Source organism: Struthio camelus, chromosome 12 (assembly GCF_040807025.1).
Source record: "Struthio camelus isolate bStrCam1 chromosome 12, bStrCam1.hap1, whole genome shotgun sequence".
NCBI lineage: Eukaryota > Metazoa > Chordata > Aves > Struthioniformes > Struthionidae > Struthio > Struthio camelus.
The window spans coordinates 26,695,866-26,710,864 of NC_090953.1; the positions used below are offsets into that span (position 1 = coordinate 26,695,866).

The window sequence follows — 14,999 nt, forward strand, 5'->3', positions numbered from 1 at the left end:
ACAGGCTAAACGCACCCTTTGTCATCTCATCCTTTCACACCTGGGAAAGGTGTGTTGTGCCTGCCAGGACTGCAGGAAGTTGGGGGGGGGGGGAGGAGCGAGCAGAGCCGTAGAGGGAGGGTGGGTGTTTTGCTGTGTGACCGGGCTTGACATGCTGCTGTGCTGCTGTGCAGCTGCGCAGCTGGAGGGACCCTCCGTACCCGCAGGGCTGGTCTGGAGCGTGGCCTTTCCAGGCAGCCCAAAAGGAGATGGCGCCCCGTAGTTGGCAGGATTCGAACCTGCGCGGGGAAACCCCAATGGATTTCTAGTCCATCGCCTTCACCACTCGGCCACAACTACCTGCCCCAAACTGCTCTGCAGCAGTGAGCGGGTGCCCTGTGCTGTGGCACCTGGCTCCCGGGGAGTTTGAGGGCCAGGCTGTGCTGGGGCATGTCCTTTCCACTCTGTGGACACCACGCAGTCAGGCACCAGAGGCCCCTGCAGCCAGTGCTGGAGAGGCCTTGAGAGACATGGTGCCAGGGCGATGGCTGCAGCTCCCAGTGCCTGGTTGTCAGGCTGGCCTCTGGGATATGCTGATGCTGGAGGATGGTTTCACTCTCCCTCCGGCATCCCCATGGCGGGAGGGGAGAAAAGGAAGGGAGCAGTGTGAGGCATCCAGTGATGGTGGAGAGGAAATGTGTCAGGTGTATAAGAAGGAAGAGAAAGCAGAGAGCCCAGGAGTAGGAGTGGAAGGGGAAAGACTGCAAGGAAGCCATGGCCCAGCTCCGGCCTCCCCCCCCACCCCAGGTGTGAGGGTTTTGAGGTGATGAGGAAGAGCCTGGAGAGACTGTGAGAGGAGGAAATGTGTGTGCAGGGGGGCTGGAAGGAGGAGGCAGAGCCAGTTCATGAGCTGTGGGGAGCAGGAGGCACGCCTGGGTCCGCATGTGCTGGTGGTGCAATGGTGAGCGTAGCTGCCTTCCAAGCAGTGCAGGACAGGTTTTGTTCCCAGACAACACGGACAAAACGTTCTTCTTCCAGGTGCCTGCAGAGGCCCTTCCACCTCCTTCAGGGAAGTTCCTGCTGGAACACAGCTCAGCTTTCTCCAGCAAGCTCTCATCCCCTGAGGGGAGCCACTCCCCTTGTTGCAGCCTCCCTGCATGCGCAGGCAAGAGAGCATCAGGCGGAGAGCCTAAGGGAGCTGGCCCCTGACCTGCCACCATGGTGCCTGTGTCAAGGGGTCCGGTGGCCTCCCTGGTCCCCCACTTGCGTGGGGAGGGTTAATGTTGGGCATGTTTTGGGGGAGCAACGTCATGCAAGGCTGGCAGTGCTAGCGCAAACTAGCTTCTCCCACAGGGGCTCCTTTGTGTTTGTGAAAATGAGTGTTTTGTTTTGTTTTAACCCCGTACCAGGAAAAATGTTCGTTCCCCTTAGGCTGCAAGCATTTGCAGGGGGTCGAGGTGGGGCTAAGCTTTGGCAGATCACTTTAAAAAGCATGGGGACACTTTGGTGGAGAAAAATGAAAGCGGGACTGGTGGCATCAGTGGCATCCGTGGGGGAGCTCGACCCAATGGGCTGTGAAAGAGGGATAGAGTGGATGCTTGTGCTCAGTGTGGAGCAGACACCAGCTCTCCTTCAATTCCAAAAGTAACCATACCAGTCATCCCGTGTAAAGGCCAGATTTCCTAGGTAACGGTGCCGGGAATACCAGTGTTGGGTACAGATGCCGCACAACTGGGGCCACTGTGGGAAAAGCAATTAGAGGTATTTTATCTGGGAGGAGCCTGGGGTTGGAAAGGGAGGGCAAAGGCCAGCAGAAGGAAAGGTCTGGAAATGATAAAAGGGATAATGAGGTTTGCAGAGCATGTGATCAGCGCTGTCTGGGGTGACCTGCCAGGCAGCCCTGTGCTTGATCAACACAGCCTAAACCTGTGGACCACAAGCTAAACCTGCTGTTTTGCCCATACCATGCATGCCAAATCTGCTTCCACGGTCTTGAGGGCCACCAGAAGACAGGGACAGCGAGCGTTCTTTCCCTGGGGGAATGAACGGGAATGGGGGAACCCCGGGAACGGGGTGGATCAGTCATGCTCGTATCACTGTGTCCATGCGTTTTGCAGGCCTGACAGCACGGACGTTTCACCATCACTTCCTAACAATCACGAGGACAGCAGTTGGAATCCTGCACCCACAAAATGAATACCCCAAAAGACACTGAGAGGCTGAACAGAGTGCACAGAAAGCAGGTCTCCTTGCAGCCTCCCCAGGAGCACGAGCCAGTAGGTGGGGATGGTGAGAGCTGCTTTCCCAGAGGATAAGGGACCTGGGTCCTCTCACCTCACCTCTGCACCCTTTCCCAGATCTTTCCCAGCTGAAGGACTTCTCTGGCAAGTCCTGGCCCTGCCTGCATTTTACTTGTTGCTGCTCATCCCCTCACACCCACACCCCAGCAGTCAATCTTTTATGTTACCTGCTTTTAGTCAGAGAGGAGACATGTAACCAGCAAAGAGGAACACTTTCACCTGAGCAGGCACTTGAGCCCTGCACCCCCAGAGAACCAGCCAGGGGCTCTGCCAGCTGAGCTTCCGAGCCACACAGGTGGGCTAGGAGGTGATGCTCAGAACAGGGCAGTGAGGATCCCAGCACTGATGAGCAGATCCCAGGCTTATGGGATAACGTCTACGGAGGGAGGAGAGGTAAATACCAGCATCAACAGTTAATTCTCCGTCCAGGATTTACAGCGCACGGAGCCTGGAGAGAGACTTCCTTTCCTCCTTCCACTGTTTCTGCCCAGAAGGGGTTTCTAGTCCCTGGGGGTGAAGTAAAACTCAGAGCAGGCGGTGTCCCCTGCACACAGCCAGGCCCTGTGCTCTGACTGGGGCAGTCAAGCACATTCTGATCACTTGGCTTGTGCAGAGCAAACTGGAACTAGCTGGGTGTTACCACACATATGAAACAGCTGAGCTCAGAATGAGAAAGAGAAGTCGGTGTTCTTGGGCTCTCACTCTAGTGACCATCTGCTCACTTCCGTTTGACTCTGCACCTGTTCAAAGAGAAAGCCAGGAGCAAAGGCATTTCTCCAAAGGCCCTTTCCTGCACTCAGTCCTTTCCCCAGGGCAGGCAGTGAGGTGGCATTGTTGCGCGAACAGGAAACTTTCGCACAGCAGCTCCGTCTCCTGTGAATAACCACACACACACACACACACACACACATACACGCACCCACCCCGCTGCCATCCCTCCCACCATCCCCCGCGAGGACAGCATTATATCTCAAACCCTGACTATGACTTGTACAGTAAATACATGAAATACAGGGTGTCCACTTAAGAGAGCAACAGCACAAAGAATGAGGTAGTCATAGTTAAATCTAGCTTGGAAGGCAGCTTACAGGTCTGTAGTCCAACCTCCAGTTCCGGGCAGGGCTGACTGCAGAGTTACTTGAGGCTGCCTGTGGCCTTGTCCAGTTGAGGTCTGAAAACCCCAGTGAGGGAGAATCCGCCTGTTCCAGGAGGAAGCCACACCCACCATGCTTTTTTTCCCTCTTCTGATATCAAATCAGAATTTCCCTTGTTGCAGCTTGTTCCCATTGTCTCTTGTCCTTTCCTTGTGCACCTGTAAGAAGGAGGCGGCCTCTGTCTTCCCGAGGGTTCAGCCAGTAGATCTGGCCCGAGGAGCTGAACTCCCCTTGCTCTTTCACCGCAAGCTGTGGCATGTGGGGAGCTGTGGGTCTGTCTGTGGGACACAGACTGGAGAGCACAGCATGCAGAGAAGGATTTCCAGGAGGAAAGTTCCGGCTGTAGAGTGTCTGCCTCCAATGAGGGGAAGGAAAAGGGACCCCCAGAGAAGCCTGTCAGGAGTGGGATTCGAACCCACGTCTCCCAGGGAGACTGCAACCTTAATGCAGCGCCTTAGACCGCTCGGCCATCCTGACCCATCTGTTAGCTCTTTTGTCATTTGGTAGGCCAGTCTCTGTGCACAGGAGATGGCCTCTCTTTGGGCACGGAGGCTGCCTGTCCTTCCTCAGGCAGGTGCAGACCCCAGAAGACTGGGGCACCGCTCCACTCCTCCCGTGGCTTTACCATCTGGAAGGCAGCTCCTACCCTGAAGGCTGTCCCCTCAGGAGCCTGTCTCTGGCTTGTTCCCATCTCTGAGAGGTGAGACCTGCTGTCAGCGAGTGCGAGGGGGCAGTGAGAAGCAAGACTGCCGACCCAGCCATGGCCCCGCCATGGCCCAGCAGTGCTCGGCATTTGCCTTATGCTTGCAACAGGGCTGGGCTCCAGTGCTGCAGCCACCTGAGCTGGCCATGTGCCACATGCCACTGGAAGGGCCATGAACAAGGCACTTTGCTGCAATTCCTGAAATGGTGAGTCCTGCTATTGCAGTGCAAACCCAGGACAAGCCCGTGGCACCACGTTATAGCTGAGCCAGTCCCACAGGTAGCTGCTGCTGAAAGGGTTGGCCATGCTTTCTGCACCAGGAGGTGCAGGTGCCTTCTCCCAGTGGAAGGTAATAGCAGGTAATAAAATCTAATGCCCCTTCTGATGCTGACAGCCTCAAGCTGATACAGAATTGGATGCACCTCCAGTCAGGACACGGCTCAATGCAAAGATCCTGTCTGTGGTGACACTCGCAGGTATTATGGTCTTTAGATTTATCATAGATTTACTTCATTTTATTTTATTAGAAATACTGTGCTGTAGAAGGAAAAACATGTTGGTTCACTTCAAGATAAAGACAAGGACATGATGGTGGCATCATTGCTGATGGCAGGTGGGTGCCACCTCCAAGCTCTTCTGTTACAGTTAGCTGCTGTTGGAGGGTGGTTTCACTCGCACCTCCGGCATCCCCATGGCGGGAGGGGAGAAAAGGAAGGGAGCAGTGTGAGGCATCCAGTGATGGTGGAGAGGAAATGTGTCAGGTGTATAAGAAGGAAGAGAAAGCAGAGAGAAAGCACGGCCCCCCCCCCACCCCCACCCCAGGTGTGAGGGTTTTGAGGTGATGAGGAAGAGCCTGGAGAGACTGTGAGAGGAGGAAATGTGTGTGCAGGGGGGCTGGAAGGAGGAGGCAGAGCCAGTTCATGAGCTGTGGGGAGCAGGAGGCACGCCTGGGTCCGCATGTGCTGGTGGTGCAATGGTGAGCGTAGCTGCCTTCCAAGCAGTGCAGGACAGGTTTTGTTCCCAGACAACACGGACAAAACGTTCTTCTTCCAGGTGCCTGCAGAGGCCCTTCCACCTCCTTCAGGGAAGTTCCTGCTGGAACACAGCTCAGCTTTCTCCAGCAAGCTCTCATCCCCTGAGGGGAGCCACTCCCCTTGTTGCAGCCTCCCTGCATGCGCAGGCAAGAGAGCATCAGGCGGAGAGCCTAAGGGAGCTGGCCCCTGACCTGCCACCATGGTGCCTGTGTCAAGGGGTCCGGTGGCCTCCCTGGTCCCCCACTTGCGTGGGGAGGGTTAATGTTGGGCATGTTTTGGGGGAGCAACGTCATGCAAGGCTGGCAGTGCTAGCGCAAACTAGCTTCTCCCACAGGGGCTCCTTTGTGTTTGTGAAAATGAGTGTTTTGTTTTGTTTTAACCCCGTACCAGGAAAAATGTTCGTTCCCCTTAGGCTGCAAGCATTTGCAGGGGGTCGAGGTGGGGCTAAGCTTTGGCAGATCACTTTAAAAAGCATGGGGACACTTTGGTGGAGAAAAATGAAAGCGGGACTGGTGGCATCAGTGGCATCCGTGGGGGAGCTCGACCCAATGGGCTGTGAAAGAGGGATAGAGTGGATGCTTGTGCTCAGTGTGGAGCAGACACCAGCTCTCCTTCAATTCCAAAAGTAACCATACCAGTCATCCCGTGTAAAGGCCAGATTTCCTAGGTAACGGTGCCGGGAATACCAGTGTTGGGTACAGATGCCGCACAACTGGGGCCACTGTGGGAAAAGCAATTAGAGGTATTTTATCTGGGAGGAGCCTGGGGTTGGAAAGGGAGGGCAAAGGCCAGCAGAAGGAAAGGTCTGGAAATGATAAAAGGGATAATGAGGTTTGCAGAGCATGTGATCAGCGCTGTCTGGGGTGACCTGCCAGGCAGCCCTGTGCTTGATCAACACAGCCTAAACCTGTGGACCACAAGCTAAACCTGCTGTTTTGCCCATACCATGCATGCCAAATCTGCTTCCACGGTCTTGAGGGCCACCAGAAGACAGGGACAGCGAGCGTTCTTTCCCTGGGGGAATGAACGGGAATGGGGGAACCCTGGGAACGGGGTGGATCTCTCATGTGCCCCCACCCCCCGCCTGGCTCTGGGTTTTCCTGTGTGGCCATCCCCTCCCCACACAGCTTGGGGTGCAAATGGAGCCTGTGGGCACATCTCCCTCCTTGCACTGTAAAGGAACACTGCCAAGGCCCCCTCCCCACCTCCTGCCCCCGCCCACCCATGCGCGCGCACACACACACACGCACACGCTTGCAGAGACTGTACAGGCAAGCTTGGCTCAACGAGAGCGATTATCACTAGCGACTCCTGAAACGGTGAGCCCTGCTATTACGGGATAAGGCCATGCTACGGCTGTGCCAGTCCCACAAGTAGCTGCTGCTGAAAGGGATGGCCACATGCCCCTCTGTCCCAATCCCACCTTGTCCCTCACGCTGGCTCTGACACTCTCCTGACAGGGAGCTGGTGTAGAGGGTGATGCTGGTTGGGAACCATTGATTTACGTGGGGAGTTACTTTCTCCCGGTGCAGCTCTGTGAAGCTGCACTCATCATGGGCCCACATAAGCACCGGAGAAAGCACGAGGGAAGCAGAGAGAGGACATGGCCAGAAACAGAGCGGCTTTCGCCTCTGCAGGGCGCTTTCCTGTCCAGCTGGCTTTTCTGCAGGGCCAAACACCGTGCGCTGGGTGAGCAAGCGAGTGAGCCACGCTTTCAGACAAGCCCTGACTTGCGCATGCACAAAATATGCTCTGCTAGCCTCAAACATCTCCGCAAGCCGACAGGAAACTGCGGGCTTACTGACCTCCTGCTGCCTCAGGATGTGGGTCTGGGTGCCCCCCTGGTTATGCAAGTGGGAGGCCACCGGACCCCTTGACACAGGCACCATGGTGGCAGGTCAGGGGCCAGCTCCGTTAGGCTCTCTGCAGCTGAATTTACAACAGCTGGAGCACTGCAGGCCACTCTGCAGAACCAAGAAATGGAGGGGAACAGCTTCCAAGAAGTGGCTTTTTGTGTGGTATCTGTCACTGTTTTCCTGTACTGCAGACAAAACCAAGGTGGAAAGAGAGGGGCACCTTCAGAGCTTCTTTAAAAGCTTTTCACCATTCAGACCCCGTGCTGCTCCAGCCTCTTAGAGGAGGAGCCTGAGTGTCCGGGAGCAGCAAGCGCCGGCTGATCCCTAAGGGATGGGGAGCCGGGTGCGATAACACGACTGGCTGGGCAAGGACCTTGCCTGCCAGGGTCCCTTCCCACCGCCACCAAGCCAGGCAAACAGGGCAGGCCTGGAGATGCTAGCGAGGCTCAGCAAAGAGTACAGATCACCAGGGAAGTTCACCTGGTGATGAGGCAGGTCCGAGGTCAAGCTGGGAAGTAAATCTGCAGCTCAGGGTCAGGGTCAGAATCGGGTCTGGCAAGGGTGGTGAGGGTCAGACGCAGTCCAGTGATCACCAGGCAGGTCCATGGTGAAAAGGCAGGTCTGAGGTCAGGCTGGGACGTCAGACCGCGGGTCAGTGTCCAGATCAATGGGGTCCATGGCTAGGCAGGGACATGGCCGTGACAGAGCCAGAGACTAGTACTCCCACAACATAGCGCAGCCAGAGGAAAGGCCTAGGGCTGAGCTTAAATGGGGCTCCTGGGCCCACAGGAAGAGGGTGCATGGTGGTGGGGGGGGGAGGTCCGAGCTGAGGCTGGTCAGGGCACTGAAGCCTATCAGTGCCCTCAGGGCTGTGACAGAGGGGGTCCCTCTCTCTGCTCAGCAGTGCCAGGAGCAGGCAGAAAGAGGGCCCAGCATAGCCCCGTGGTCTCATTGAACAGTCTCCCAAGGCCACCCTCCCACTGCTCTCCAAGAACCCAGAAACTCAGCGCAGTGACTCAGAAAAATCCAGCTCTGCCCTTGGAGAATATAGGTGTCTTTCTCTCCCTGGGAATGGAGAGAAAAGTGTGACTTGGAGCTGTGATTTGATTTCAGCACACCTGAGCTCTGTATTCTTGCTCTGGACAAGCCAACATGCTGTCACGGTGCTCCTGAGTCATGGCAAGAGTACGCATGTCTTTCCCACCGGCAGGCGCCACACAGGCAAGTGTGGGACTCCGGATGGTGTAGCCCATAGAAGAGGGGTTTGCTCTGGGGTGCTCCCCAGGAGTTAGCGAACCCCAGGTGCACCATGGCTGTGGGGTTGCTGCACCCTGGGGGCACACCCTCTAACCACCCCATGATTGACAAGACCACATGAAGGAGAAGTGACACCGCAGACCCACACCACAAACATCTAGGGGCTGTGGAGCCATCCCCCACAGAACGACCTGTTACTGGGCGTACCGTTACCAACAATTGCTACCCATGCTGGGTACGAGGGCTGGGCTGGGCACGAGGTTACCTGTTGGTATGCACTCTGCTATTGACTAGAGCCATACAGCTTTTGTATACCTGTGGGCTGGCGTTGTTTCGACTGGGTGTAAAAGAGAGGAAGCCCCATGGGTTTGTTGCGGACTTGGACCCATGGTCCGCTGGCCTGCAGACCCGAGGACCCACCCGTCAGTGGGGATGCCCCTAATGTCAACAGCGTGGTGAGGAGAATCCGGGGAAAACTGTACCGGAGGGGTGGCCCGTGAGGGGCGAGAGCGGTCACCGTACCACCGTGCACCCGTGATTTAACCGTACAGCTCTGATAAGTATATGTACTTTCAGTTCTGTTATATTTCTCGCTATACTACACTGCACTTTTAGCTTTGTTATAACCTCCCATCTCTAATAAATTCTCACCCTTGACAAATGACAATCTCCCCGGTTCAGCGCAGCTAACTCGGGAATCCGAAAGAATCCCAGACACCCCTCTAGTGGCGCGTCACACCCACGCGCTTTGAAGGCTGATGAACTGAGAAGCCAAAGACTTTGCCCGCAATGCCGCCCCATGGCCAGTTCCTGGGGAAGCAAGAGGGCTTCCTTCTGCCTTGGTTGGGGACTGGAGGGCTGCGTAGGGAGGGCTCTACCACAGTAACCCCCGGAGGGAGGCTGTGGCAGTCTGAAGGAGTGTGTGGGGGGGGGGAAGGGGCTGGGGAGTCAAAGAGAAAGGACAGGACATGAGCCAAGCGCTGAGCAACGACTGAGCTCCAGTTCCTGTGGGGAAGAGGCTCACTTGCTGCCGTGGTGCAGAGGAGGGAGGAGAGTGCAGCGCTCTCTGGGAGCTGGGAATTCGTGGAACGAGACAGACTGGAAGGGATCTCCGGAGGCCTCTAATTCAACTGCCCGCTCAAAGCAGGACTAGTGCCAAAGCTGGAGCCGGTCGCTCAGTGCCTGGCCCTGACACATTTTGAATTTGCTCTCCACGGAAGGAGAGTCCAAACTTCTCTGGGCACCTGCTCCACACGGCTTCAATGCTCACTGAGTTAACTGGCTGCACCGCTGGTGTTGGCAGCAGGGTTTTGGTTTCTATGACCGTGGGACCCTGTTTGAAGATCTGATGGAGAGAGCTGATGGAGAGAGCTGGGATCCACCTCACCAAGTGGGGCATGCATGTCTTTGCCAACAGGTTGACCAGCCTGGCAAGGAGGGCTTTAAACTAGGCAAGATGGGGGAAGGGGAGTGTTATAGAGACAGGATAGTCAGTAAAACACTGCTCACGTCAGGATGCCTCCAGCGGGTGCATGCAGCCAGGGGCACAGCGCGGGACATGGCTATGGAGCATCCTCTTGCGCCTCTCCTGAGAAGCCTGCATGCCCCATTTGGCTCTCTGAAATGCCTGTACACCAATGCACGCGGCATGGGGAATCAGCAGGAAGAATTAGAGATCTGTGTGCGGTTGCAGGGCCAGGATCTCGTTGCAGTTACAGAGACGTGGTGCGATAGCTCACGTGACTGGAATGCTGTCATGGATGGCTATGCACTTTTTAGGAAAGACAGGCTAGGAAGGCGAGGTGCTGTGGAGTTACTCTTTATGTGAGGGAGCAACTAGAATGTCTGGAGCTCTGCCTCGGGGTGGATGAAGAGCAAGCTGAGAGCTTATGGGTAAGGATTAAAGGGCAGGCTAACATGGGTGACACTGTTGTGGGGGTTTACTACAGGCCACCTGATCAGGAAGAAGTAGTCAATGGGGCCTTCTACAGACAGCTGGAAGTAGCCTCACGATCAGAGGCCCTGGTTCTCCCGGGAGACTTCAACCACCCTGACATCTGCTGGGAAGAGAGCACAGCTAGGCACAAACAGTCGAGGAGGGTCCTGCAGAGCACTGATGATAACTTCTTGACACAGGTGGTGGAGACGCCAACAAGGAGAGGTGTGCTGCTTGACCTTGTGCTAACAAACAAAGGAGGCCTGGTTGGATCTGTGAAGGCTGGGGGCAGCCTTGGCTGTAGTGGAGTTCAGGCTCCTACGAGGAGGAAGCAGGGCAATAAGTAATATAAGTCAGATCACAACCCTGGACTTCAGGAGAGCTAACTTTGGCCTCTTCAGGGACCTCCTCAGGGGAATCTCATGGGGAAGGGCCCTAGCAGGAAGAGGGGTCCAGGAGAGCCGGTTAATATTCAAGCATCGTTTCCTCCAGGCTCAAGACGGGTGCATCCCTCTTGAGTAGGAAGTCCAGCAAAGTGGGCAGGAGACCTGCATGGATGAGCAAGGAGCTCCTGGCAGAACTCCAACAGAAGAAGGAAGTCTACAGAATGTGGAAAAGGGGACAGGCCACTTGGGAGGAATACAGGGACGTTGTCAGAGTGTGCAGGGATGCAACGAGGAAGGCTAAGGCCCAGTTGGAATGAAATCTGGCAAGGGATGCCAAGGACAACCAGAAGGGCTTCTTCAACTACATCCTGGAGGTCCTCACTGAGCATGTGGAGGACAAGGAGGTGATCAGGAGTAGTCAGCACGGGTTCACCAAAGGGAAATCATGCTTGACCTTCTCTGATGGCCTGACTGGCTGGGTAGATGAGGGCAGAGCAGTGGACGCTGTCTCCCTGCACTTCAGCAAGGCTTCTGACACTGTCTCCCATCACTTTCTCATAGGTAAACTCAGCAAGTGTGGATTGGATGAGTGGACAGTGAGGTGGCCTGAGGACCGGCTGGATGGCCGAGCTCAGAGGGTTGTGGTCAGTGGCACAGAGGCCTGTAGCTCACGCTGTCCCGCAGGGGTCAGTCCTGGGTCCAGTCCTGTTCAACGTATTCATCGATGACCTGGACGAAGGCACAGAGTGCACCCGCAGCAAGTTTGCTGAGGATACTAAACTGTGGGGGAGTGGCTGACACACCAGAAGGCAGTGCTGCCGTTCTGAGGGACCAGGACAGGCTGGAGAGCTGGGCGGAGAGGAACCTCCTGAAGTTCAACAAAGGCAAGGGCAGGGTCCTGCCATCAGGAAGCTGTGGATTTAGCTCCCTGAAGGGAAGGGAGAAACAGCTTTGTGCCCAGGACACCCACACTCTTGTGGGGGGACCTCTCTGTGGTCCACTGCCTGTGAACCACAGCAGTCTCTGCCCCTCGGGGGCACTTTTGGAGGCCTGGATGCTAAGAAAGCAAAGGAGAAGGTGGGAGAAGATGCTGAGAAAGCAAAGGAGAACGCAGGAGGAGCACAGACAAGGGGCTGAGGAGTGGCACAGCCACCAACCAGCCCTGGCCAGAGACCTGGAGCGCAGCACTGCGGGGAGTGCTGGTGCACGTGCCCAAAGTGAGAGGCCCCACCTCTCAGGGAGCGGGGTGGGGCAAAAGGGCCATAGCAGAGGATGGTTTCGATCCATCGACCTCTGGGTTATGGGCCCAGCACGCTTCCGCTGCGCCACTCTGCTCCCCCCAGCAGCTTTGTGGGGAGATGGCAGGGCCCTCCCTGCCACTCCCAGGCACTGACCGTGCCAGCTCTTGGGCTCGGGGGGTTGCCATTCCTCCTGCCTGGGCCTGGTCCCACAGAGGAAAAAAGTCTCCCCCGGGAAGCCCCAAGGCCGTGGGCCCGGGCTGAAGCCGCCTTGGTTTGCCCTTATGACACCATCTCCTGCCTGGCACAGACCCAGGGGAAAGCGGGGAGTTTGTGTTTGCCCAACTGAGCTGCCTCTGCAGGGGAGGACAGAAACCCCAGAGCCAGGGGGCAGCCTGCCTGCCTGCTTTGTGCTGGGAGCGCTTGCTTCCCAACGAGTGGATGAGTGTCTGATGCTCTCCTAGCCAGGAAAAGGCTCCCCTCCACCTGGAGTCACGTGCCTCTCCTGCACACAGTGCTTTCCTTGTGCAGGCTTGGTGAGCCCTGGGAGCCCCCGGTGGCTTTCTGCCCTGGAGAGGCAGGTTCCACCTCTGCTGGTGACCTGCTGCTGACACACTTCCTCAGAGCCGCTGCCCAGGCCAAGCCTGAAGAGCTGCGCTAGAGTGACCCCTGAGCCCAATGGATGCTCTCTTGCTGCCATCCCAAGGACGTTTTGGGCACCTCCATTTCAGTCCGCAGCAAGGGAAGGAGGAAGCCCCAAACCAAGTCAACCCTGCTGGCCCCTTGCTGCCCCACATGACTGTGTTGTGGCAGGGCACCCTGCCAAGGGGGAAAGCCCCATCACCTGGAAGGACTCAGGGACTGGCTCTGTCTCTTGCAAACTGCCCTGTGCTCACCAAAGACAGCAGCTGCGGTGCTTTAGTGCAAACCAGTGCTGGAGGAAGTAGGAGCAGGGAGGGCAGAGGAAGGCAGGAGTTAAGTGATGTTAGGAAGGAACTGGTGCAGGCTAGAGCAATGATTCCCAGGTGCTTTCCTGGCAGTGCCCTCTTTCCCAGGGCCCTGGACTTCTCTGCCTTGACAAAGCTCTGCTTCAGATGTGCCTTCCAGGCCCACCTGCCGTGCAGGCGTGTCAGGGCTCCTTGGCCTTGCTGGTGAGCTGACTGGCAGCTGTGTCCAACGCGGTGTCCCCACAGCTGTGTTCAACACGGTGTCCAGGCTCTCTGGCCTGGGGCCCAGAGGTGCGCCCCCTCCCCACGGAGCCCATAGTCTTCCTGGGTGGGAAGGAAACCCAGGCCTCCTGCATGTGCAGGAACCAGAGGAGCGCAGAGCTGGGCACTGCTTCCTCTCAGGCTGATGCAAGGGGAAGGAAAAATATCACTGTGGATGCCTGTTCCTGCATAGCAGCAGGGAAATACGACTGTAAGGAGTATAATTACCCCAGAATGTCTTTGTCCAGGATTTCCCCAGCTCTGCTTCCTCCCCAGGGCTGGGCATCTGGTGGTACCTTCTGTCCAGTCCGCCTCACTCCACAGCAGGCACTGGGAGGTAAGTGAGACACTTCCCCTGGAGTCCCAGGTGTGGTGCCTCTGTTGGGGTGTATTGCAGCCCTCATGTTCCTGATTGCTGTCCATGTCTGAATGTGCTCGTCTGTGGGTCTGTGCGTGCCCAGCTGTGGTGTGTCCAAAGAGTGCAAAGGAGAACTCCCCCCCCCCATCCCCCTAGTGCAGCCTGGCCCTGGAACTCGCAGCAGGCCGGACGACATTGCACAGGGCACGTGATCACTGCTGCTGAGAGGTTTGGGGCAGGAAGCTGTGGCCGAGTGGGGAAGGCGATGGATGTGAAACGCATGGGGGTTTCCCTGCGCAGGTTCGAATCCTGCCAACTATGGGGCACCTGTCCCCTTTTGGGCTGCCTGGAGTGACCAGGCTCCAGCCCTGGACAAAGCCTCACAGCCACAGTCCCTCCAGCTGAACAGCGTGCCCGGTGAACCCTCCATCCCTCTAGTCACCCTCAGCTTCCCCCCAGAGTCGCCAGGGCGCGTGCAAACCCCCTCTCTCCTTTCCCAGCCACACAGGCTCACACCTTTCCTGACAGAGACATGCTCTCCTCTGGGGACGGATGGATTTTCTTCTCAGGGGCATGTTTTTCCCACGGGGCCAGAGCTGAGATGCACGTGCTTCTGTGATGGGAAGGGAGGCGTCCTATGTGGAAACTTCTGCAAGTTTTTGCAGCATCAGGAGAAGAGGCAGGGGCAGGGCAATGCTGCTTCCTATTCTTTTTCCTTCTGCTGCATCTTTCTCCCCTCTCAGACTCCCGGGATAGTCTTGAAAGCTCAGCGAGGGTCAGAGAGTGCCTGGGACGAGCAGGAGGCGGGCATAGGTCTGCATGCGTTGGTGGTATAGTGGTGAGCATAGCTGCCTTCCAAGCAGTTGACCCGGGTTCGATTCCCGGCCAACGCACGCACGCTTTTCTTCTCCCAGGCGCCTGCAGAGGCCCTTCCACCTCCTGCCAGAAAAGAGCCCAGGCAGGGCTGCATGCACAGGCAGGGTGAGGCACCTTGACCTTCTCTGTGGCCTTTTGCTGTGCTCACTCCAGTGTGGCCTTGTCTCTCTCGTACCGGGAAGCCCAGAAATGGACACAGCACTCCAGATGTGCTCTCACCAGTGCTGAGCAGAGGGGAAGGATCACACCTCCCTCAGCCTGCTGGCAACGCTCTTCCTAACGCAGCCCAGGATGCTGCCAGCCGCCTTTGCTGCAAGGGCTCGTTGCTGCCTCAAGTGCTGAAGGCCTTCCGGGACACAACAGCTCTGCTCTGAAATAAGTGCCCGTGAGATACCAAGCTCCTGGGGAGCTGACAGAGCCCCTAACTGCTGGAACCAGAAACATGACGGCACCAGTGGAGTCCCTGCAAGGGCACCTGGCATGCAGATGCCCAGGGGCTCCTGCAGAGGGAGGAAGGACACTTTGAAGAGCCCTGTTCACTTGCTGCCAGGTGGGGACTGGCCCGAGAAGGAAGGCAGAGGCAACAGCCCTGAGTCCGCAGAAGAGCTCCACCTACTGCAAAGATGGTGTAACTCGAGCAGCAGTCCCTGCTGGGAGATGTGGGTGGTACAGCTTTGGGAAGAGTAATGCATGAACTGGGGGACTGAACAGTGA

The 14,999-nt window shown here is 56.9% G+C and overlaps 4 non-coding genes across 4 annotated transcripts; 1 reads left to right on the top strand and 3 right to left on the bottom strand.

Annotated features, from left to right (window-relative positions):
- Positions 1-257: 257 nt before the first annotated feature.
- TRNAS-AGA (transfer RNA serine (anticodon AGA)) lies at positions 258-339 on the bottom strand. The gene has a single exon. It is a non-coding gene; the product is annotated as a tRNA-Ser (tRNA).
- Positions 340-3,827: 3,488 nt separating this feature from the next.
- TRNAL-AAG (transfer RNA leucine (anticodon AAG)) lies at positions 3,828-3,910 on the bottom strand. The gene has a single exon. It is a non-coding gene; the product is annotated as a tRNA-Leu (tRNA).
- A 7,958-nt stretch (positions 3,911-11,868) lies between these two features.
- Positions 11,869-11,940, bottom strand: TRNAM-CAU (transfer RNA methionine (anticodon CAU)). The gene has a single exon. It is a non-coding gene; the product is annotated as a tRNA-Met (tRNA).
- Positions 11,941-14,230: 2,290 nt separating this feature from the next.
- Positions 14,231-14,302, top strand: TRNAG-UCC (transfer RNA glycine (anticodon UCC)). Its single transcript has one exon. It is a non-coding gene; the product is annotated as a tRNA-Gly (tRNA).
- The last annotated feature ends 697 nt before the right edge of the window (positions 14,303-14,999 follow it).